The following is a 22,890-nucleotide window of genomic DNA, read 5'->3' as shown; positions in this document are numbered from 1 at the left end:
GCCCGGCCCTGTGCCTGCTCTGGGCCGGTGCTGTGCTGGGTGCTTAGTCACCTTGAGTCTGCTCCCCACCACCAAGCAGCTCTCAGCCTCCAGCCCCATTGCTCAGATGAGAAAACTGAGGCTTAGGGAAGTTAGTAATGCTTCCGGAAGAGCATGTGCAGGGGCTGAGATTAGAACCAGGTCCCTGGTCTTTGGCTCCCATGTGGGGACGTGCAGGAGCTTCGGATCTGCCTCTCTGAGGTTCCCCAGACTCCTCGGAGCCAGAGCACAAGGGAGATACATGTGCTAGGGTTCAGGGCCACGGCCCCCTCTGCTCTGGAGCCTGAAGGCCCCGTGCACTGCAGACAGGCCTACAGGATGGAACCCCAAGGGGTAGATCCCACTGTGCGGGCACAGCGTGGGGACACTGTGCAGGACCTGAGGGGCCTCTTCTAGGGAGTGGAGGCCAAGAGCAGGACTCGCAGGGAGACAACATGAGGCCATGCCCTGACTCTGCCACTTGTGATTCACTGGGGCCTCAGTGTCCTCATCTGTAAAACGGGGTCAAAGCAGTGCTTACTGTTCAGGGCGGCCATGCAGACAGGGTGAGATCTGGGCTCTGGAACATTAGCACCAGAAAGAACCACCCATGAGTGCATGCCAAGTGTTTAGGAAGGTGCACCGCAGGGTGGGGAGGCTCCAAAAATGCCAGCTGCGGCAGCTGTTAGCACTCTCAGAGATGATCAAACAGGGTCAGCAAAAGCTAACAGCTCCGGGGCCCGAGAGCTCTCTCTTCTTCCACAGGCCCTCTCCAAGCTACACACACAGAAGCCTGTCCACACTCCCCCAGTATTTCCTAAATGGCCTCCAGGCACTTCTGGGGACAAAGGGACACTGAGGAGGGAGGCCCAGACGGGGAAGTCACAGCAGATGAACACTAAAGGGAAACCTCAGACCTGGGACTTCTCTGGACACTCAGCTGACCACTCGCCCTCCTGTAACAAATTACCCAGTATCTAGTGACTTCAGAAGACGACCAGGTGCTCATGAACCTGCAAGATGGGCAGGGCCCTGCAAGGATGGCTCATCTGTGCAGTGAGAGCAGCTCAAGTGGGGCTGGAGGACTTCCTTTTTAGGTGGCTCACTCAAGTGGCTGGCAGCTCAGCCAGGGCTGTGGGCCCTGGGCGTTGGCTCTTCTCCACATGGGACTCACCGGGAGCTACTTGGGTTCCTTACAACATGGCATCTGGGTCCTAAGTGTAAGTGTCCTCTGAGAACAAGGTAGAAGCTTACCACCTTCTGTGACCTAGCCTAAGAAGTGACCTAGCATTATCTCTGGCCTCATTGCAAGGCCACTGGGAGGCAGGGGATGGGGACACAGACTCTACCTGTCTCTGGGAGGAATGTCAAAGCCACATGGCAAAAGAGCGTGTGGCATGGGAAAGACTGTTGCAGCCTATTTAGAAGTGGGAAGCATCCGTGAGAGGTCCTGATCTCTGTCATTATGTGATGGAGTGGAAGAAACCCTCATCATCCAGCCGCAGGATCTGGACCCCTGCTCCCTGTCACAGCCACCCTGACATGTCACCTTTGTCCAACACACCACAAGCCCCAGCATCTGACCTGGCAGCAAATTCTGTTGGCTTCTCCATCAAGGCACACCCATGTCCCAGCCAAGTTTCTCTGTCTCACAGCCACGGACCCCACCATAGCCATGGGTCCTGTTAAAGCCCAAGTCGCACCCTGTCCCTCCCTGTGTGGCCCCTGCCCTGCTCAGAGTAAACCCGGATTCCACACCACAGTGCGTGTCTCCTGGCCCACTCTGCTCCAGCCACACTGAGCTCCATTCTGCTCCTGGGACCCCTGCCGGCCCCTGCCTTGGGACCCCTGCAGCACCGTTCCCCCTGTGGGAACTGGGCACCCTCCCATACCTCCTTCAGGTTTCTGCTCAGAGCTCCCTGTTCGTGGAGCCTACCCAGATCCCTCTTGAACCTTGCCCTTGACCCTCAGTTCCACATCCCCCTCATTCCTCTCAGCTTTTCCTTTCTCTTGTTTGTCCAGCTTGCTCTAGAAGGCCTTGATTACAATGTTTCATGTACTTTGTCACACATACACACCCCTGCACACATGCACACACCCCCATGTGCATGAAAACACATATGTGCATGTGCACCGGAAGGTAAGCTCCACACGCCTGCTTTGTCACTGATGGCTCTGGGGTTCTGCTGACGACACACACGGCCCCGCTGTCCCATCACCTTGCCTTTGCATACCCTGGTCCCTCAACCGCAGCACCCTCTCCCCACTCACAGTGCAAATCCCCTTTATGGTCCTGCCGCATGCCTAGGACAGGGCAGGGTGCCACCCTCAGCGTGCTCCAAGGCCCTGGGTGCCCTTTCCCAGCCTGTACCTCCACGCGTGGGAGCTGTCTGGGAACCAGCTTGGGTCTCCCTGCACAATGGAGGCCCCTTCAGAACCAGACACAGGTGCCCTCAGCCACACCTGGGAGCCATGCCACCCACCTGTCCCCATGGCCAGGCGTGGGGACATGCCTGGGGGATCTCCATGCCCCTCCTATGCCCACACACAGGTGTGGCCATCCTGGCTGTGTGGCCACAGTGGGCCTGACCACGCTCCCTGGCAGGAGAAATTGTGACGCCTGCAGCATCTCCATGATGAATGGCGTGTTCTGTACCCGGAGCTCCCGAGAGGAGGTCGCCATGGAGGCAGTGCGGCCTCCCGGGCCAGAAGGAACCAGGCTGAGATTTATGAAATGGCAAGAAGACACCAGGGACAGGAGATTTAGGGAACGTGTGAGTCCCACAGCTCTCAACCGAAGAGGCTGGTATGAAAAGCTGGGAAAAGTCCATCTCTGCAAAGAATTGGTGGCAACAGCCAATCCCAGAGCTTCCCAGGGAGAAAATAGAGCTGGGGAAGGCAGGGATGGAAAGAGGAAGGAGGGCAATTTGATCCCTGGAATTTAAACACACCCCTCAGAGCTCAAGATTGGCCCCAAAACAGATACACACACTCAACTGAACCGAGCACCACACACCCAAGCCAGGGGAGCATCACACACCCAAGCCGGGGGAGCACCACACACCCAAGCTGAGGGAAAGACACACACCCAAGCTAAGGGAACTTGGACCTCAGCCTGGGTGGGTGGAGGAGGATGAGGAACGAGGGCTGTGTTTGCCTGGGGTCCCACACAGGGCAGGCACTGAGACTGCCTCATTCAGGCTGCACGACCTCCATGAGAGAGAATTGCTATGACCCTGTTTCACAGACAGAGAAACTGAGGCTCTGCAAGTTCCAGGCAGAAGCAAGGATGGCAGGGCTCAGACAAACCCACCTCCATGCAGCACAGGGCCTCCCCCACCACAACCCCACGAAGGCCAACAGTTCTCTCCCCAGTGTTGGGTAAAGTATGCACCATCTCCCCCCACCCGCGATGGGGGCGTCACCCTCCAGGGAACCTTTTCAGTGTTCCAGCGTGGGGGCTTGGGAACACGGGGAACAATCTCCACTAATCACCAGCACTCCAGGTGAGGAGACCTCTCCCACCTTCACTCAGAAGGGGAGGGAGCCGGGCCCCTCCAGGGGAGCAGGAGCTGGAGCCACCAGGGTCCAGAACAGCACGAAGTACCCTGTAGGTTTCTAGGGATGTGCCCTGCACTGCCCCGAGGTGTGGCCCCTGGGAAAGCTGATGGGGCTGAGATGGTTTCCAGGGCTGAACTTTCCTTGTTGTTCCCTTGCAGGGACAGTACCCTCCCTGCCTGCCCCTGCAGGTAGCCCCTCTGTCACCCATGCTGAAGATGCTGGGGAGCTGGAGAGAGTGTGGGGCTCAGATGGACATAGGTTCAAGTCCAGGATGGGGCATTCCTGAGCTGTGGGGCCTTGGAAAGCTGGGTCTGCCTGCAAGAACATGAGGATGGCATGGAACAGATGGTACCAGTCAGCACTGCCCCTGCCGGACTCAGGCGGCCCCCACAGCAGCCCCGCCTCTGCCTGCAGATGATGGCTGTCATTGCAAGCCCTGATCCCTGACCGAAGCCCTGGGTCCAGAGGGAGCGTGAATCAGAGTGTTTGGGATTTTAGAAGAGCAGTATGGTGTTCTCTGTCACAAAGTGCCTATCATATAACACTCTCTTGGGGCTGGGGGCCCCCACAACACAGATAGTGATACTTTCACAGCAAAATCCATTCATATTCACACTGGGTGAGACAGATAGAGATCTCAAATGCATTTGTGGAGGTCAGGTGCACCGCCACATGCATTTCAAGTGGGTTGGTTTGTTCAAGCACATTTTGGGTTCATGTTGCAGATGGGGGCTGTGAACTCGCATGCACAATTTGCAAATGAGGAACCTGAAGGTCAGAGATGCTGAGTGATTCACCTAGGGTCACGCAGGCTGCAGGAGAGGGAGCCTGCCTCAAGCAGGTCAGGCTGCCGGTCGTAGGTCTGGGTGGCTGGCTTCAGCAATTTTGCTCACAGGCCCTGTCCAGTCTGACTCCCAGTAGGGACAGCGGGGGAAAGTGGGCTTCAGAGATGGACACACTAGAGGTTAAAGCCTGGCCCTTGCCCTGGAAGCTCCAGGGGTTGACTGATTTCCTGAGCCTCAACTTTCTCCTCTGTGAAATGGGAAGAACACCCACTCTAGGGGACCGCTGGAAGGGTAGAGACGAGCTGTGTTGGGCATTATCAGAAGGCAAAGGCAAGGCGTCCAGTAAAGTTCTCCAACTCTTCAATTCTTTCCCCTCTCTCACACACATGCGTGCACACACACACACACACGCACGCCTGTACACACGCATGCACACACACACACACATGCACACACACGCCTGCACACACATACATGTGCACACATCCACACACACACACACACGCACATATGCACACACATCCCTGATATGTCAAGGTTGAGAGCCATCCTCTGGAATGCACCCGGCCTCCCAGCCCCACTGGCTCTCCACCCTGCACAGTTCCTCTAGCTCCCTGACCACTCTAGGCCCTCTTAGCTTTTCTGTCTCCAGACATGGGGATCCCACCACTCCTTACCTTGAGGGACTCTGGGTCTTGAGAACTTGCTTGGATCTGGCACCAGGCAGCTAACATTGACCTTCCACTCATCCATCCTTGATTTCTTCTGATTATATATTAGCAGATATCCTCGTGCCTGCCCAATTATCTTGCCCCTGGGAGCACAGTGTTCTAGGGCCCCCTATGATTCCCCCCACCTTGCTTCTGCAATGAAGTGGTGTCCCCCACCAGCCTCTGCAAGTCTGTCACCTTCTCACCCCGTTGCTTCTGGGGGAGCCCAGTTCGGTAACAGCAACTCCTACTGTCGACAGCTAGAGAGTACAGGCGTCGCCGAGCCTCTCTTTACACAGGTGGCCCTTGTTGGGGCAGTCCTGATCACCTTGGTGAACACCTGGTGGGCTCCGGTTCCATGCAGTGAAACTCTCCCAGCAAGACCACTCCTCAAAGCCTCCTGACCCCATCCTCTGGGGCTGGGCGTGAGAGTCCTGGCCTCTCCTTCATTTAATGGAAAGCTTCCAGGAGCTGCCCCAGGAGCACAGGAACCCAGCTGCCCAGGGGCCCTGTGGGGCAAAATCCAGCCTCAGGGGAGAACACCCCCAGACCCACGGGCTCCTTTATCTCCCTCCGTGCCTGCCTCCCTGCCACCTCCAGCAGCACCTCGCCCCAGGCCTGCAGGCACCACCACCAGACTAGCGGCTACCCCTTAGGAGGCCCAGCTCCTCCCTCCCATTTTCCTGGGATTTGACCCTATTGTGAGTCCAACTGGCAGATCCAGGAAGGGACCACGCTGTCCCGTGATGCCCACCTTACTCAGTGCCTCTAGGGCTGTGTCTGTAGAACTCCAGGGCAGGGCAGGTTGGTGAGGGGGCTTAGGGTTCTCAATGCATCTCTCCAGAAATGCCCCCTGGCTCAGGGTCTGCCCCTTCCCTGTCAGGACCTAGCGGTGGTAGGAGACCCAGCTTCTGAGAACTCAGCTCCCCTCCTGCCTTCCGATTCAGTCCTGTGTGTCTTCCCAAGCCTGCTTGGCCCCTGACGCAGGGAATTACTTCTCTTCTAATGCTTCCAAGGAGGCCCTCCGACCCCCACAATTTGTGCTAAATTGATAACTAACAGATCTGAGTGTCTCAATTTCTCTTGTAATCATCAATGGCTCTTAGCCGCAGCCTCCAATTGCACTGTCCTCATGACCGTGGTGCCTCTTGTCCCCTCCGTCCCTGCCAAGATGTGCCTCTGCTCCAGGTTCCTGTCCACTCTCAAGCTCTCGCCCACGTCCCCTTCCACCTGGGCTCCTCCTGGCTCACTCTGTCCATCAGGGAAGCTTCCTCTTGTCCCTTAGCCCCACCCCCAGGCTGGCACCCTCCTGGGGCAGATACAATGGCAGACAGTCTGAGGGCCCCGAAAGTTGTGCTGCTGGTGGGGTCCTTGCCAGGACACAGCTCGCTGATCTGGGGCAGGGTTGCAGGGCTCCCTCATTCTGCCTGTAATTACACGAGTATACCGAGACTATGGGGACTGTGGGAGCCTGCCGTCCCCTCCTCTGGCTTTCCACACACCCCAGCTTTCAAGCACATCTCCAGAGGACCCAGAGAATCATCCAGTCATGGACATTAATAATGGAAGACTACACCCAGATCATAGAATAAAATGAGATCACAGAAACAAGTCATGTAGTCAAAACAGAATCTGAGCCTCCCAGAATAGAATCACCACACTTAAGTATTACCATGGGGTTGGGTCACAAAACCACTGGACAGGCCCAGAGGAGGCTGGATCTAGAAGGACCACAGGGAGTTACTCAGTGGACACCTTCAGCTTCTGGATGAAGAGACAAGACGTGAACTGCCCAAATTCAGTGTGAGTCTTCATGTCCCAGGCTTCCCAGGAAGTCGCTGCTGGGAGTTGGGGAATCTCAGGAGGGGCACCAGCCTGCAATGAACTATGCTCCCTTCAATCCAGCAAGGCTCCACTGAGCAGCCCTGGAGGCCCTGCCCCACACACTGAGCAGGAAAGGCGAGGCAGAGGTGTGAAGTGATTTGGCAGGAAAGGTGAGGCGTGGTGTGAACTGAGGGTTCAGGCATCCAGGAGTCTGGCTAAAGCCACATCCAGTGGCACAAACACGTGGGCAGGAGTGGATAAGAGGCAGGAAGGGCCACAAGTCAGCAGGAAATTGGAGGCAATCACGGCCACACTGGAGTCTGGTCTCGGGAGCCGGCACGCCATGGGGCTTAGTGGCCTTGTGCAGGAGTTTGTTGAGTGAATAAACAAGCCACCAGAATGCAGACTCTGTGAGAACAAGAGACCCACCTACCCTGCCGACCTCCGTGTCCCCAGCCTGTGCCCAGCACAGTGCTGGTGCTTGGTTGGTATTTTGGAGTATCTGGTGAAGAATCACAGCTAACCCTTTTTTTAAATTGAGGCAAAATTCACATCACACAAAACCAACCATTTCGAAGTGTCCAACCCAACAGCACTGAGCACATTCACAATATTGCACAGCCGCCCCCTCTCCCTAGTTCTAAAACTTTTTCATCACCCCAGAGGGAAAGCCCGTACCCGTGGTCAGTCACCCGCGTCCCTCCCTGCAGTGCCTGGCAACCCCCAATCTGCACTGCGCACATCTCTGCTGATCCACCCGTCCTGGGTATCTCCTGGGTGGGATGTGAGGCCTTTGGAATCTGGCTTCCTCCCCTTTCACTCACACTTCTTAAGCACTGGCCACGTGCCAGGTGCTGCCCCTTTGGCTGTGGGCAGCTGTCCCCCTGCCCTCCAGTGGAGAACTGGCCCCAAGACAACAGAGCAGGGCTGTGCCTTTTCTCCCCATTTTACAGACAAGGAAACTGCAAACGAAAAATAAATTTATAAGCCCCCCAACCATCTTCATGGACTTCCTCCTCATCCAGGGCACTCTAAAATTTAACCTGAAAGACTGGTTCAGGTCATGACAGGAAGCAGGAGGTTGGACACGCCTCATTATACCTCTCCGGCATTCACATTAATACAGAACTTGAGTGTGATAAAATCATTTGCAGTCTCTTCTCTCTGAAGCCTGCTACCTGGAGGCTTCATCTGCGAAAAAAAATAACTCTTCCAACCAATTGCCAATTCGAAAAATTTAAACCTACCTATGACCTTGTATTAGTCCATTTTCACGCTGCTGATAAAGATGTACCCAAGACTGGGCAATCTACAAAAGAAGGAGGTTTAATGGACTTACAGTTCCCCATGACTGGGGAGGCTTCACGATCATGGCAGAAGGCAAGGAGGAGCAAGTCACATCTTCCATGGATGGCAGCAGGCAGACAGAAAGCTTGTGCAGGGAAACTCTCATTTTTAAAACCATCAGATCTTGGCCAGGTGCAGTGGCTCACGCCTGTAATCTCAGCACTTTGAGAGGCCCAGGTGGGCGAATCACGAGGTCAGGAGATCGAGACCATCCTGGCTAACATGGTGAAACCCCGTCTGTACTAAAAATACAAAAAATTAGCTGGGCGTGGTGGCAGGCCCCTGTAGTCCCAGCTACTTGGGAGGCTGAGGCAGGAGAATGGCATGAACCTGGGAGGCGGAGCTTGCAGTGAGCTGAGATTGTGCCACTGCACTCCAGCCTGGGTGACACAGCCAGACTCCATCTCAAAAGAAAGAAAGAGAAAGAAAGAAAGAAGGGAAGGGAAGGGCAGGGAAGGGAAGGGAGGAAGGAAAAAAAAAGGCATCAGATCTCTTGAGACTTATTCACTATCAGAAGAACAGCATGGGAAAGATCCACCCCCAGGATTCAACTATCTTCCACCAGGTCCCTCCCAAAACATGTGGGAATTATAGAAGCTACAAGGTGAGATTTGGGTGGGGACACAGAGCCAGATCATAACAGACCTGGAAGCCCCTGTTTCAAGTTGTTCCACCTTTCTGGATCAAAGCAATGTATATCTTAAATGTATTTGATTGATGTCTAATGTCTTCCTAAAATGGATAAAACCAAGCTGTGCCCTGACCACCGTGGGCACAGGTTCTCAACCTCCTGAGGTTGTGTCATGGTCCATGATCACTCATATCTGGCTCAGAATAAATCTCTTCAAATATTTTACAGAGTTTGACTCTTTTCTTCAACAAAACTAAGATGCAAGGAGACTAAGACACGTGCCCGAGACCCTGCAGCCAGGGAATGCCCAGGTGGCATGAAAACCTGTCCCACCTGGCCCTGGGGTCTGTGTCCTGGACCATAAAACTGCCCCGCCTCCCTCCGTGACAGACTGAATGACCAGGGAGGGCTTTCTGGGGGGCATGAGGCTGGGCTGAACCTTCAGCAAATGTGTGTGAAGCACCTACTCTGTGTTGGTCCAGGGTGGGTAGGTGTGCAGTGGACTCATGTCCCCGCAGTCCCCCCCAGCATTCATGTAATTACAGGCAGGATGGGTGAACCCTCAGGTACATCCATTGCCTAGACAGGTCCCACTGTGGGCCTTTCACTCCATCCACACCTCTCATTCCTCTCGCTCCTGACAGTACCCAGCCTCGACCCACTGCAGTCTCTCGGGGCTTGGGGACGACAACTATCCCTCATTGCTGTGACCCTGTAGGATCTGAGACAGCCCTCAGTCAATTTAAAAAGTTTATTCTGTGTGGTTAAGGACACATCTTTGATGCAGCCACAGGAGGTCCTGATGACATGTGCCCAAGTTGTTCAGGATGCAGCTTGGTTTCATACATTTTAGGGAGACGTGAGACATCAGTCAATATATGTAAGATGAACATTGGTTCAGTCCAGTAAGGCAGAACGACCCAATGCAAGGGGCTTCCAGGTCACAGGTAGATAAGAGACAAGCAGTTGCATTCTTTTGCGTCTCTGATTAGCCTTTCACTGAATCCTTAGTGTAACTCAGTGAATCTGCATTTTTACATAAACAATAGGGCAGAAGAAGTGCATTAGTCTGTTTTCACACTGCTAGAAAGAACTACCTGAGACTGGGTAATTTATACAGAAAAGAGGTTTCATTGACTGACAGTTCTGCAGGGCTGGGGAGGCCTCGGGAAACTCACAATCATGGCGGAAGGGGAGGCAGGCACGTCTTACATGGTGGCAGGAGAGGGGGAGCAGGGGAAGTGCTACACTTGAAAACCATCAGCTCTCGTGAAAACTCATTCACTATCACGAGAACAGCAAGGGAGAAATCTGCCCCGTGCTTCAGTCATCTCCCTCCAGGCCCCTCCTCCAACACATGGGGATTACCATTTGAGATGAGATTTGGGTGGGGACGCAGAGCCAAATCATATCAGAAAGCAATCAGATATGCATTTGTCTCAGGTGAGCAGAGGGATGACGTTCTGTCCCACGCCTGTGAAGATAAGCTATCAGTTTACATTGCTGTGGTGAAATTCAACAAAACTGCTTCGTAGTAAAGATCGTGAGGTCCACAGGGAATTCCCTGTGGGCAAGTGGTGAGGGAGATGTGTAGCTTTTTTTATCTTCGTAGCTGTCTTATTTAGGAATAAACGGGAGACAGGTCTGCCTCACACAGTTCCCAGCTTGACTTTTCCCTCTAGCTTAGTGATTTGACATCCTGAGATTTATTTTCCTCTCCCATTGTCATTGTCTCAGTCTGTTTGGGCTACTACACCCAAGCTCCACAGACTACGTGACCTAGAAACAACAGAGATCTATTTCTCGCCATTCCGGAGGCTGGAGGCTGAGATCGGGGCACTGGAAGTGTCTGGGGAGGGACACTTCCAGGTTTCAAACCCACCTTCTCACTCAGTCCTCACACAGGACCAGGCAGCTCCCTGGGGTCCCATTTATCAAGGCGCGGTGCCATTCATGAGGACAACATTCTCACGCCCTCCTCACCCTTACCTCCCACAGGCCCCACCGCCTCATACCGTTACCTTCGGGGCTAGGATTTCGACGTGTGAGTTTGGGGGACACAAACATTCCATTGCCCCATTTAAAGCCGCCCTGCTGCCAAGCCCACTTTCCACCTCTGGAAGCAGGGCTGGCCCGGAACTGGCTTTGGCCTACAGTATGGCAGAAGAGATGACCCGAGCCTGGGCCTCAAGATGCAGCAGGAGCTTCTACCCCCTGCCTCCCCAGACCCAGCCCCTGCCTTGAGAACGGCTGGAGAAGCCCACAGGGGAGCAAGCCCACCCCCGGCCACGGTCCCCGGCATGTGAGATGGCCCAGGCCACCAGGCCGGACCAGCAGAGCCTCTCGGCCAACCCACTGCTAACCACAGACCTGTCAGCAAGCCCAGCGGGCGGATCAGACCCACCCAAGCCTCAGGACAAACCACAGCACCTTGTTGTTCTGAGCCACTAAGTGGAGGGACACTTGTTCACGGCGCTGCTGTGGCAAGAGGTAGCGAGGCAGCTGCGACCGGGTGATGCTTCGCCACGGCTTTCCAGAAAACGCTCTGTGAGCCCAGGCTCACCCTTCCCAGCACTCACAGTTCCCTCAGAAACGCTCCTCCCAAATCTCCCACTCTCCCGGCAGCCTTTGTTGTTTCTTTTTTCTTTCTTTCTCTCTCGCAAGATAGGATCAAGGAAAGGTCTCAGACACAAAACACAACATTTTCCTTCCATGACAGATATGATATTGAAGGGCTCAGTGAGGGGCCCTGCTCTGGGACATCTCCGTGATTAGTGCTCCAGAGGCAGTCACAGGGAAGGAGGTGCTCCGTTCCCCTCCTGGCCCAGCAACCCCGCAGTCCACCCGGCCCGCTCCAGGCCCAGCCAGCCTGGCTGCTTGTATCCGAGACAATAGCCTGGTCTGGAGGCAGCTCAGGGTGGAAGGGTCCCGGGCACCAGGACAGCAGCTGAGAATTCAGGCCCGGAGATGGGGATGGGACACAGGACACCACCCCCGCCTCACACAGGGAGATGAGGGTGGGATCCAGCATGGGGACTGGAGACCCCTGAGTCCAGCTGCCCCGTTACAACGGGGAAACTGAGACCCAGGCATGGGATAGTTCTCGAGCATCTCCCAGTTCTCCCAGAGCTGGGAAGAACCGAGATTCCTGCCCCAGCCTGTGCCCCTTGGCCTCACAGTGCCAGCTCACAGCCAAGGGGGAGGCAGCAGGACTCACTGACACCCTGAGGAGCCTGGAGGCCCTGCAGAGCCCGCTGCTGCTCAGTGCGGCTCCCGGACACAGTCACTTACCCTCCTGCAGCTGCAGCTTCCAGTCTCTGCAGCCACATGCCTCCGCAGGAGCCCACGGATGGACCCAACCCAGAGAAGGAGGGGCCGGGTCTTTTCCAGGACAGAGTCAAGGGTTCCCACATTCGAGGAAGGCAAGTGGAGGGAGCTAAGCAAACAGAGGTCTCTGGTCCCCCTGGGAAGTTAGACAAAAAGAGAATGGGAGTCAAATGCAGCTGGATTAGGACCTAGGACAGCTGCTCGGCTCAGCCAAGAAAGAGCGTGGGCGCCTGCTGGCAGGCGGGGGCTGAGCGTCCAGGTGCTGGCAGGAAGGCGGCCTTTGCCCTCAGCCCACACCCATCTGGGGCCCAGAGCACAACACCATGGCCAGCACTGACTGGGCCCTGGTTGAGCACTTTCTATGGATTAACTCATTTCATCCCAACCACCCCCTTATGAAGTAGCTAAGACTCGGAAACCAAGGCCCAGAGGTCCATTCACAGTCCTGAGGTCACACGGCTGGAAGGTCGGAGAGCCCCACGCGTACCCTTTCATCTCCAATGGCAGAGCCAGTGCTTGTAACTGTTATGGGAAGCAGCAAGGCCTGGGCTGAGGAAAGAGACACAGGGTGACCCACCTGGGGGTCCCCGACCATGCCCTGGGGGAAGACCCAGCACAGGGCCGAGCTCTCTACATCCCTCCTTGGCCTCACCCTTTCATCTCTGCCCTCTGCCCTCTGATCTCAGCCTGCCTCCTTGCTGAGTCCCTCCCCTCCCTTCACTGGTCCCTCCTCCTTCTCTCCTGCCTTCTCCCTCCCTGCTGCCTCCTGCTCACCCAGGCTGAGCCTTTCCAAGGGCTGCTGGGACCAGGGATGGTGCTTTCAGGCAGTTATTCTCCGTTCCTTTGCCTCGTCTTCAAGATGGAACTAAAAATTCTCCTCCCCTCCTCGACGTGCTGGGGGCGGGCAGGGGGCCAATGACTATGGGAAATGCCCGGCTCTGGGCCTGGCACCTAGACGGAACCCGGCATGTCCGCACTCCCCCCATGCCCTCTTCAGCGCTGGCTCCTGCTCTGCCTCCCAGTCACGTGACTGCCTCGCCGAGGCAGTCTCTGTCTGTCTCTCTTTCTGTGCATCTGCCTGTGCGTCTCCCCATCCCCGGGTTTTCGCCTCTGTCTGTCTCTGTCTGTCTGTCTCTCTCTCCCCAAGTTTCTCTCTGTTTCTGTGTCTCTCTCTCTCTCTCTCTGTGTTTGTCTCCCTGTCTCTGTCTCTTTCTCTGTCTCTCTGTATCTCCCTGTCTCTCTCTCCCCAGGTCTCTCTGTCTCTTTCTGTCTCTCTTCCTGTCTCTCTCTTCCGGTCTCCACCTGTCTCTGTCTCCCTGTCTCTCCCCATCTCTCTGTCTCTCTCCCAGGCTCTCTCTGTCTCTTTCTGACTCAACCTTTTGTCCCCCACCCTCTCTCAAGGGGTGGGCAGCCCGGACCCTGCCATCAGCTCCTGAACAGCCTGGTCCAGCTTCACAGTGTTGCCCCAGCTGCCTCTCCCATCACTCATCACAAAGCCGTGAGGGAAAGGCCTCAGGAGGCAGGACGTGCCCAAGCCCCTTTGCCCCATGCAGAGCCTCCCGTCCACTGCACATGATACTGAGGCTCCCACCCCACCACGGCTCTGTGGCTCTGGCTCCACCGAGGGGCTTTGGGTGGAGGGTCCTTCGGTCTCTTCGCTGTTAGTCAGGACAGCTCTGCCCCGGGGACCCCGAATCTTGATTCTCGAGGTCCAGCCCCATCTCAGTGTTGTCAGCCGAGGGGCCCTCCCGGCTGGCGGCTCCCCCAGGCAGTGTTGTCAGCCGAGGGGTACTCCCGGCTGGTGGCTCCCCCAGGCAGGAAGGGTCTTCTTCAGTTACGGTCTGATGGGCCTGCCGTGTGGGTTGGCCTGAGATCTCCCCTTCCTCATCCTCTGTGGAGAATCTTCTTCCACTACCCCCAGGGGGGCCGAGGAGACTGCAGCCGCATCTAGTTCCTTCCAGGCCCTGAGCACTTTGGAAGGTCCGCTGTGGCCTGGGGGCTGCTGGGGAAGGGGAGACAGACTCAGGCCTGGAGGCATCCGCAGGACTGTGTAGCCCGAGTGAGAAGCGCTGCCCATCAGCAAAGAATCCCCTGGATTTATTTTGGGGGAACCCCCTCCCCTCCCTGGAGGCGCATGACAGAGGGTGAACCAGTCAGAGCACCAATGCCCCTGGCCACAGTGGCCAGCTAAGAGCCGGGCCTGTGGCACCAGGTGGTCAAACAGAGGGACCCCTGGGACTGAGGGGAAATTGCTAAGATGTTTCCCATTTGCCACGAACGTCAGCCTGGCAGAAATCTGGCCAGGAGCCGAGGGCTGTCACTCCGCCTCCGCGGGAGCCCACAGATGGACCCAACTCAGGGAGGATCAAAGAAACGAGAGAGGCTGAGCGCTGCAGATACTATTTGTGCAGCCGGAACTGAATGCTGGAACGGAACGCTGATCTTTTCAGTTACACCAGCCAATAAATGCCCTTTCATGTTTAAACCTTCTTGAGTTTCATGTTCTTCCACTGGCAACCAAAGTATCCTGGCGGTTAAGCTCTCTTTTCCAGGGGAGAGGGACACATCCCAGAACGTCCTTCCCGTTTTCCACCCTTACTCCTGGCCCTCCTCCTTCCCGAAGGCAACAGGACAGTAGAGGTGGGCCCAGGCCACCGTGCACTGAGCCTCATCTTGTCATGTGGCCCAGAGTTCCTGTGGGCTCTTGCACAGTCAGGCCACTGCTCCAAGTATTTTGGGGACCCCAAGACCGCCGGAGGCGGCAGAGCAGGAGCAGGGAGGCTGAGCAACAGCCTGAGGGACCAGAGTCACATCGCCCCCACAGAAACTTCTCCAGGAGCCCAGGGCCCCACAGGCCCCGCGGAGAAGAGAGAAGGACGCAGGGGTCTGCCATGCCTGCCTCAGGGCCCGCTGGCCTCCCACAGCCAGGACTAGCGGGCCTTCTGCCTCCCGACACCTAGGTGCTGCCCCCACGTCCACACAGCCCTCTCCCCACCAACCCAGCTGTTCTTGGAGTCCCTCGGCGCCCAGCTTCCGCACCAGGAAGCTGCCTGAATTGTCCTGGCCACGTGGCCAAGCTGACTTCCTGGACTTCCAGAGCACAGATGGACCCAGCCCAGTGTTGTTACTTAACTGTGTCTCGAATGTCCCTCTCATCCCTGTGGTCACACTGTAATCTCTTTAGAGGGATTGGTGAGAAGGCATCAAGATTCAGTCCGTGACCAGGATCAGGGCTCCGTCAGTGGCCGGGATTAGGGCTCAGTATATAAGGGGATCAGCGCCCAGACTATAACCAGGATAAGAGTTCAGTCTGGGACCAGAACCAGGACTCCGAGTGTGACCAGGGGCAAGGTTGTTTCCACAGCCCCTTCCGAGAGTGGGAAATTCTGCAAAACTGGAAGAAAATTCGGGACCGGCCGGACCTTCCAACGGCCGTGTTTGCTCTATGTCCACTGAGGGAGCAGGACCCCAGCTCGGCCCTTCCAGCAGGCCCTCCTGGCTCTCAGCCTTGTCCCTCAATCTCGCCCTCCTGGCTGGACCTGCCTCTTGGGCCTTGGAAAGGAGAAATGAGCTGCCAGCACCTCCCTGCCCATCTCTTCCCTGCCGTTCCACACTGCGAGCTCCAACTCATTATTCCCCTTCCCAGCAATTGTGAGACTCTCAACCAATTCATCATGATTCCCACAAACCCTGAGCCATCTCTGGGCTGCAGGATAAGAGGGAGGATGCTGACGGTTCACACGGGGTCCAGCCATGGGGTCAGCGACGCCAAGACGCTGGCCCAGGATCCAGGCTGCATTGCAGCACTGCGGTCTGGTGATCGCACCTCCTGCCTCAGTTTGCAATCTTCAGAATGGGCTGGTGGAAGCGGGGTGCTGAGGAGTGGTGAGCAACTACCCTGCTGGTTCCTCCTCTCCTCCTGCCCTTGAGGGGTTGATATGACCTAGCCCCATCTGTGGGATTTCCACCTCAGGTCCCATCTGTGGGATCCTCATCTCCATCCCAGCTCTCTCTGCCAGGTTCCAGGTTCCAAACCAAGGGGCCCCATATCCCTGGAGGTCCCTCAGGCACTTCAACCTTGTCCTGTCCAAAGCCAAGCTCTCAGCCAGCCTTGCTAGTCACCCCTCAGGACTTTGCAGGGGAAGAGGCTTAGGCTCAGAACCAGGTTCTGACCTGGTTTGAAACCCCATTTCTTCCACTTTCCCATTGGTTGACCGTGCTGAATGTCTTTGCTTCTCAGAACTTGCTTCCTTGGAGGCAGAATGGGAACAACAGCGGCTGCTTGTTGTGGTTGTGGGCATTTGAGACAATGCGTGACAAGTGTCCAGGCTGGCGCGGGTCACACGTAGGCTGCTGGGAAATGGTGGCTGCCCTGGTGGTGCCCGTGTTGCTAGAGCACAGTGTCTGCCTGCCTCAGTCCCACCCACATTTTGGGTTCCTGTTACGGGTCCGGGTCACAGCCACAGTGTATCTGCTCAGGCCTCTCACCTGGGCACTGCCCCAGCTCCCTCCTGGGGCTCTCCAGCCTCTGCCTGCCCATGTGCCCTCCTCCAAGCAGCCTCCACCTTCCTTCTCTAAATGATCTGGCCGCAGTCCACGTGTGCCCAAGCGTGCGACAGGCAGCACCACTTCCCATAGGCCAGCCCCACTTCCCCAGGGCTGGGGAGACCTCACAGCTGTCCACAGGGCTCCTTTCACCTGCAAAGAGAGAGGGGAGAATCCCCAGAGGAGGCTTCTCATTATGACCTCCACCCATCAGAGCTGCAAATCAGGGCTGTGATTGTTTTGCTTTGCTGTATCTTGGCAGGGAAACAAGGGGAAGACAGAGCCTCAACCTCCATTCGAATGCCAATGTCCCCAGATTCCAGGGGAGGGTTTCCGAGCACACACCCTGCACCCTGTGGCCAACTGAGGGGTATTTGGACACTGTGGGGATACAAGGCCAGTCCTAGCTCCTACTATTGCCTCAGCAACCCCAGAGAAACACTCACTCCAGAGCCAGAGGGGAGCTGTGGTCCCAAAAAGGGACACTTCACAGCAGAGGCCGGTAATCCAGTGAAGATGCTGTAGGAGCCCAAAGAAAGCAGCAATCACCTCGGGCTTCCTGGAGAAGGTGGCTTGGGATGGAACCCGGGAACGAGGCGCAGGGGAGGAGATGGAGTGAGACAGGCCCGGGAAGGGGTCATGGGGCCCACTTGGATTCTCCTCTTAGGAAAGAGAAGCCAGAGAGAGTGGGGGCTGGGGGTGCCAGGGCCTGAGCTGGTGGAACTACAAGGTCAGGGTGATGGGATCATGAGGCTGGCAGTTTGCAGAGAACACACCAGGTCTACATCTAGGAGCTCCCCGGGCAGCCATCCATGAAGGGGAACTCCTGGTTCTCTGTGTCTGGACCAGCCACTGGCCACGCTCCTCATACTCACCCCTCAGTCCGCATGCTGCAGCCAAGCCCGCCCTTTCTCTCCACTGTAGTCTCTGCTCAAAGGCCGCCTCCTCCGAGAGGCCACCCTGACTGCCCGCCCAGCCAGCAGAGCAGCCACTCACAGACACGTGTTCTTGGCGCTCCTCACTCTGGGGCGCCGTGTTCTCGGGTGTTTATTACCAGCATCCGGCAGGGCTTGGGAGCAGGAGCCAGACTGCCTGTGTGCCAATGCTGGCCCTGTCCCTCCCGAGTGGTGACCCTGGAGGTCACTTGCGCCCCCATGCCCAGGGTCTGTGTCTGTAGCACAGGCAGGTGCAGCCTACCCTGAGAGCTGTGGTCAGGACTGAATGGGGTCAGATTCACGGAGCACTTAATGCCAGGCTGGGCGCAGGAAGTGCCCTGTGGATTTCTGTCATCTGAAATATAAACTTCAACCCTCTCTCCCAGCGTGGCCGCTCTGGGGGCTGGGCCTTCTGTTGTTCACCTCTGAATCCCAAAACTTATGACAGTGTCTGGCTCGCAGAAGCTCTCAGGGAATATTTCTTGAATGAGCAGACAAGCTCCAGCTCTAGGCATCCCAAGATAGCAAAGCTGTCATGGAACTAGGAAAAGCTCCAGCATAGTGCTGGGGACAAGGATTAGGAGTCCCCTGCATCCCGGGTCATCCCTGCCTGGGGGTACGTGGCTCCTGCAGTGAGCGGGCAGCAGTGAACTGAGTCCTTCTGAGTTGCACCCTCATCAGTCCTGGTACCCCGAACTTTGAGGGCTGGGGGGCCTGCAGGCCGGGATCCCAGCAGCAGCACTGAAGCCGCCCCTGGAAGGGTTGAACAGGCCCTGGCATCTCAGAACCATCCCTGGGTCATGGAGAGACCCCGTCCTCTCTGACACACAGCCCGGCATGCTTGACTAACAGGGCCTCGAGTTGTTTCCTGTGACATCTGCTAAAACCTGATCATGCCCTCATTTATTCAACTCGTCAGCTTCCATCTGCCACCCACTACTTGGGCACATGGGGGGTTTTGGAAGTGAGTGCTGAGTCTTCTCCTCTCCCCAGGCATGCTTTCTGGAGGGAACATGAAACCATGGTTGTCCCCCGAGGTCAACACAGCTCTTGGCAGGCAGGCAGGATCAGCACTGGGAGGGGCAGCGCAGGGCAGGGACCACCCGGGTCATGTGGGGCAGATGAGTACTGGCTGGCAGGGAGCCCAGAGAGCATCTAGGCCAGGCTCTCCCTGGACAGATGGGGAAACCGAGGCCTGAGGATGAGAAGCTAGTGGCCCATCGTCAAAGAACTCACAGTGAGCCAAGATCGTGCCATTGCACTCCAACAGTCTGGGTGACAGACAGAGACTCCGTCACACAAAAAAACAAAACAAACAAACAGAAAACAGCCCACAATGTAAATGCCAGCCCCACTCAGAAGCGGAGGACTTCAGCACCTGCCCTGAAGACAACGTGTCATTTGCCACCTGAGACCTGGGTTCATGTCCTACCACCACCACGTGGTGGGGCTGGCTGGCACCTTCAGCGAGTCACTGGATCTCACTGAGCCTCCACCTCACTCGAGAAATGCAGCTACAAGGATGCCCCCACTGCCCAGGATCAGGGATAACTAGGACAGCAGATTACCCAGGGCCTGGGGCTCGGCCAGTGCTCTAGAAACACAACCACTATTCAATCAGATGTCTGCCCACGGGCCCTGCACCCCTCTGAGGGACAGCCCCCGCTCATGGTCTGTGCCCAGACTGGGCCCCACACGGCTGAGCCACAGGGTCTTAGCATCTCAGGCTGGGGAGGGCGGCCCCACCTGTCTCTGCAGCAGGGCGTCTGTGAGTCCAGGAGACGTCAGACAGGCTGCAGGTGCTTCAAGTGCAGCCACACCAAGGCCACTTCCTGCTTTGCTGTAAAAACAAAGAAGGTGAGAACCCATAGTGGCTGCACCGAAAAGAAAAAGCCAAGGCAAGTGGGAAAGGCCAGGCTGTTCCCTCAGCTGGAATGTCCACCTCTAGTCCTCTCACAGCTTCAGGGTCTCACCGCAGAGCCGCCTCCTCCAGGAAGCCTTCCCTAACGCAGACTTCTGCCCGTGGACAGCGTCTCTTCTCCTGCAGACTCTCTCAGCACATCTGCTCCTCTTCAGTGCCTCCTCTGGGTTATTTGAAGCCTCCTGGAGCTGCTGTGTGCCTTTCTGCTATTGATTGCACAGTCTGTTCACTGTGCACTGAGTCTTTTCCTCCCCTTCTCTTCCTAACAAACTCTAACTCATCCCTCAATACCCAACTCAAGGCTCACCTGCACACGGAAGCATGCTCTGTCCTCCACGAGCTCCTGGGCTTTCCCCACCACAGGACGTCCCACTCTGGCCTGGAACTGCCTGTGGAAGCTCCTCTCCCCCTGCAGGCCAAGGCATGTTCCCCACTCATCACCTGTCACGGATCCTAGCACACAGGAATGGTCTAATAAATGCTTGTTACATGAACAAAGGAAGGACTGGAGCCCGTTGGGACCTCTTTAGCTTCTTCCCTGGCCTGATCAGCACCAGGAGTTTGGAAACTGCCCCGTGGGCCTCCCAGGTCACCACAGACAGAGCTGTGGAGAGGGGCAGGGGATACCCTGCTCAGGACTGGACACAGCAAGTGACCCGAGGACTCACCGCAGCTGCCTGGGTGTGAGGAGCCTGGGGGTCATCTCCAGAAGCCCCCAGCTCAGAGGGCTCCTGAGTGCACAGTGAAGGACACAAGCAGCCAACTCTTGTGCTGCTTCCTGTCTTTCTGGAAGGAGCACCCTGCTCTGCCAAGGCGCTGGACCATGCTCACGCCCCCAGGCTGCAGGATGGAGAGAAACCCTCCGGGGACAATCTGCAGTGTGTCCAACCCGGGGTCCACTGAGTGCCCCGAATCTGCTGCTCCTGATTGTGTGACTCGTGACCACTTTGTACCCTCTCAGAGCCTCAGTTTCCCCAACTGTGAAGGTGAGCAGACTCCACTCCCAGGTCCAGCTGAGGCTGGCAGGAGTCACTGAGGAGCATGTGAGGTGGAGTCACTCCCCGGGGGCTGCCGGCTCTGCTGCCTGCCTCTGGAATTGTTACCCAACAAAAAATTGGACAAAATGCACAAATAAAGCAAGGCAGCAAAAGTAAATATTTATTTTAAATGAAAGTACACTCCACAGGCTGGGAGCAGGCTCAAGCAAGCAGCTCAACAGCCGTCAATCAGAAAATTTTCTGGAGTTTAAATACCCTCTAAACTTTTCCCATTGGTTCACTCTATGTAAATGAAGTAGTGGCTCACAACCAGTCTGATTGGTTGCAGGAGGGGACCAATCAGGATGAAGAGTAGCCCTGCAATCTGTCTGACTGGTTGTGGGAGGGGACAAATCAGAGAGAAGCATAGGCCTGTGACCAGTCTGATTGGTTGCAGGAGGGGACCAATCAGAGGTACTTTCATTTTTCAGCTGCCATGCAGGAAAAAGAGCAGCCTCTGATATCCAGCAGGCATGAATCAGCGTTAGGTTCCCTGCCTCCAGACCCTATTCTCCTGCTTCAGAATCACCTCCTGGGAGCCCTGAGGACCAGACCCTCTCACCAGCCTTGCTCAAGGCCACACAGGCCAGTGGGAGCCCCAGAACCAGCTGCCCCATCCTGTTTCAGACCATAGTTCAGGGTTGTCTCCTGCCAACCCACCTCAGACCCCAGCATGCCTGTGGGAGACAGTGGTGTCCTCAGGCACCCGTACCAGCCTCAGGCCTGGCACATCCGAGCAGGTGGCTCTGACAGACACCTGCTGCCACACTCTAGGCCTGTCCAGGAATATTAAATGGTTGGTAAAGTTTAATACCAAAAGTGGGTTTTAAGTTGATTAAAGTTTATGACCGGTGCCAGCTCCATCATACTCACTCCAGTGGCTCCTCCGCCCCCCCCGTCCCCCCTGCACGCGGCCGCATTGCTCTCAGGCCTCCGCCCTCCCCCCGTCCCCCCTGCACGCGGCCGCATTGCTCTCAGGCCTCCGCCCTCCCCGTCCCCCCTGCACGCGGCTGCATTGCTCTCAGGCCCCGTGCAGGCCACTCACCACCAACGTGTCCCTGGCAGTCATAAAAGTACAGCCGAGAGGGCGGTGCACCGGCAGAAGAGTAAGTCACGGCCTCCCAGAGCGGTTAAAGATATCCCCACTGACCGTTCCCCGGGGAAGGTGTGAAGGTCGTACCTGGAAGATGTTTGAGGAAAAGTTCTGGCCTCTGCAGGTGGGGCCAGAGCAGCCCCAGAGCCCTCTTTTGCACACCCCTCTGCCTCACTGCCCCCCACCGAAGACTCAGGCTCACCCTAGCACTGAGACAGGCCCAGCCATGAGACCACCCCAGCCAGGTGCCCAGAGGCTTCCCAGGAAGGTGGGCTGTGCCTCTAGGACCCTCCCTGAAGCTTTTGACAAATAGTCATGGGAAGTGTACTCAGAGCTGGGTGTGGGGGCCAGGGGATCAGACCCTGTCAGTTTCCCAAGGGAGCATCAATCCCCGTGGGCAAGGCAGGCACCAAGGAAGAAGACCAAGAGAGCCAAGCGTTTCAAACTTCCTTGCGTCTGCTGACTCCAGGGCTCCAGGTGTCTATGGTGCATGGCCACAGCACTCGAATCTCAGCTCCGGGTCACACATCCCCACCCACCGCCTTAACTGCCCTTCCCTCCCTCTAACAAGGACCCTTTGCAAGGGATGCTCCTCCTCCCAAAATCCTTCACTTAAACACATCTGCAAACAACTGTTTTCCAAATAACACCCCTTGCACAGGTTCCAGTGATCAGAGTGTGAACGTCTCCTGGGGGGCTACTTTCAGTCGCTGACAGTGGGGAGCTGAGACGTGAGCATGGCTGGTGGACAGGGGAGAGCTGCTCCCCAGCTCCTCCTCTGTCACCTCGCTGAGGCTGAGCAGCTCCCTCCATCTGGTTCCAGGAGACACCCCCTCATCATCCAGGCAGCTCTTCTTGAGTGGGGCTGGGCCACTCTGCCCCCTCTGCCATGTGGTCCCAATAGCAGGGCTGAAAGTGTCGAGGGACATCCCTGGGGAGGGGCTCCTGGTTCAGGCAGCTCAAGCCTGGCCCCTTGGGTCACCAGGTGGACAGCTGGGGGAAAGCAGAGACAGAGCAGAGCATGGGCTCCAGGAGGCAGCCCAGGAAGAAACTGGTACATGGGGCATGGGGCGTGGAGGGAAGTGTGGGAAAGGATCATGGAAGGAGAGGTGGCCGTGAACTGGATGATGGCAGATTCAGGGCCCCCTTGTCCTTC

This window comes from Theropithecus gelada, chromosome 8 (assembly GCF_003255815.1).
Source record: "Theropithecus gelada isolate Dixy chromosome 8, Tgel_1.0, whole genome shotgun sequence".
Lineage (NCBI taxonomy): Eukaryota > Metazoa > Chordata > Mammalia > Primates > Cercopithecidae > Theropithecus > Theropithecus gelada.
This window is presented reverse-complemented; position numbering follows the sequence as displayed.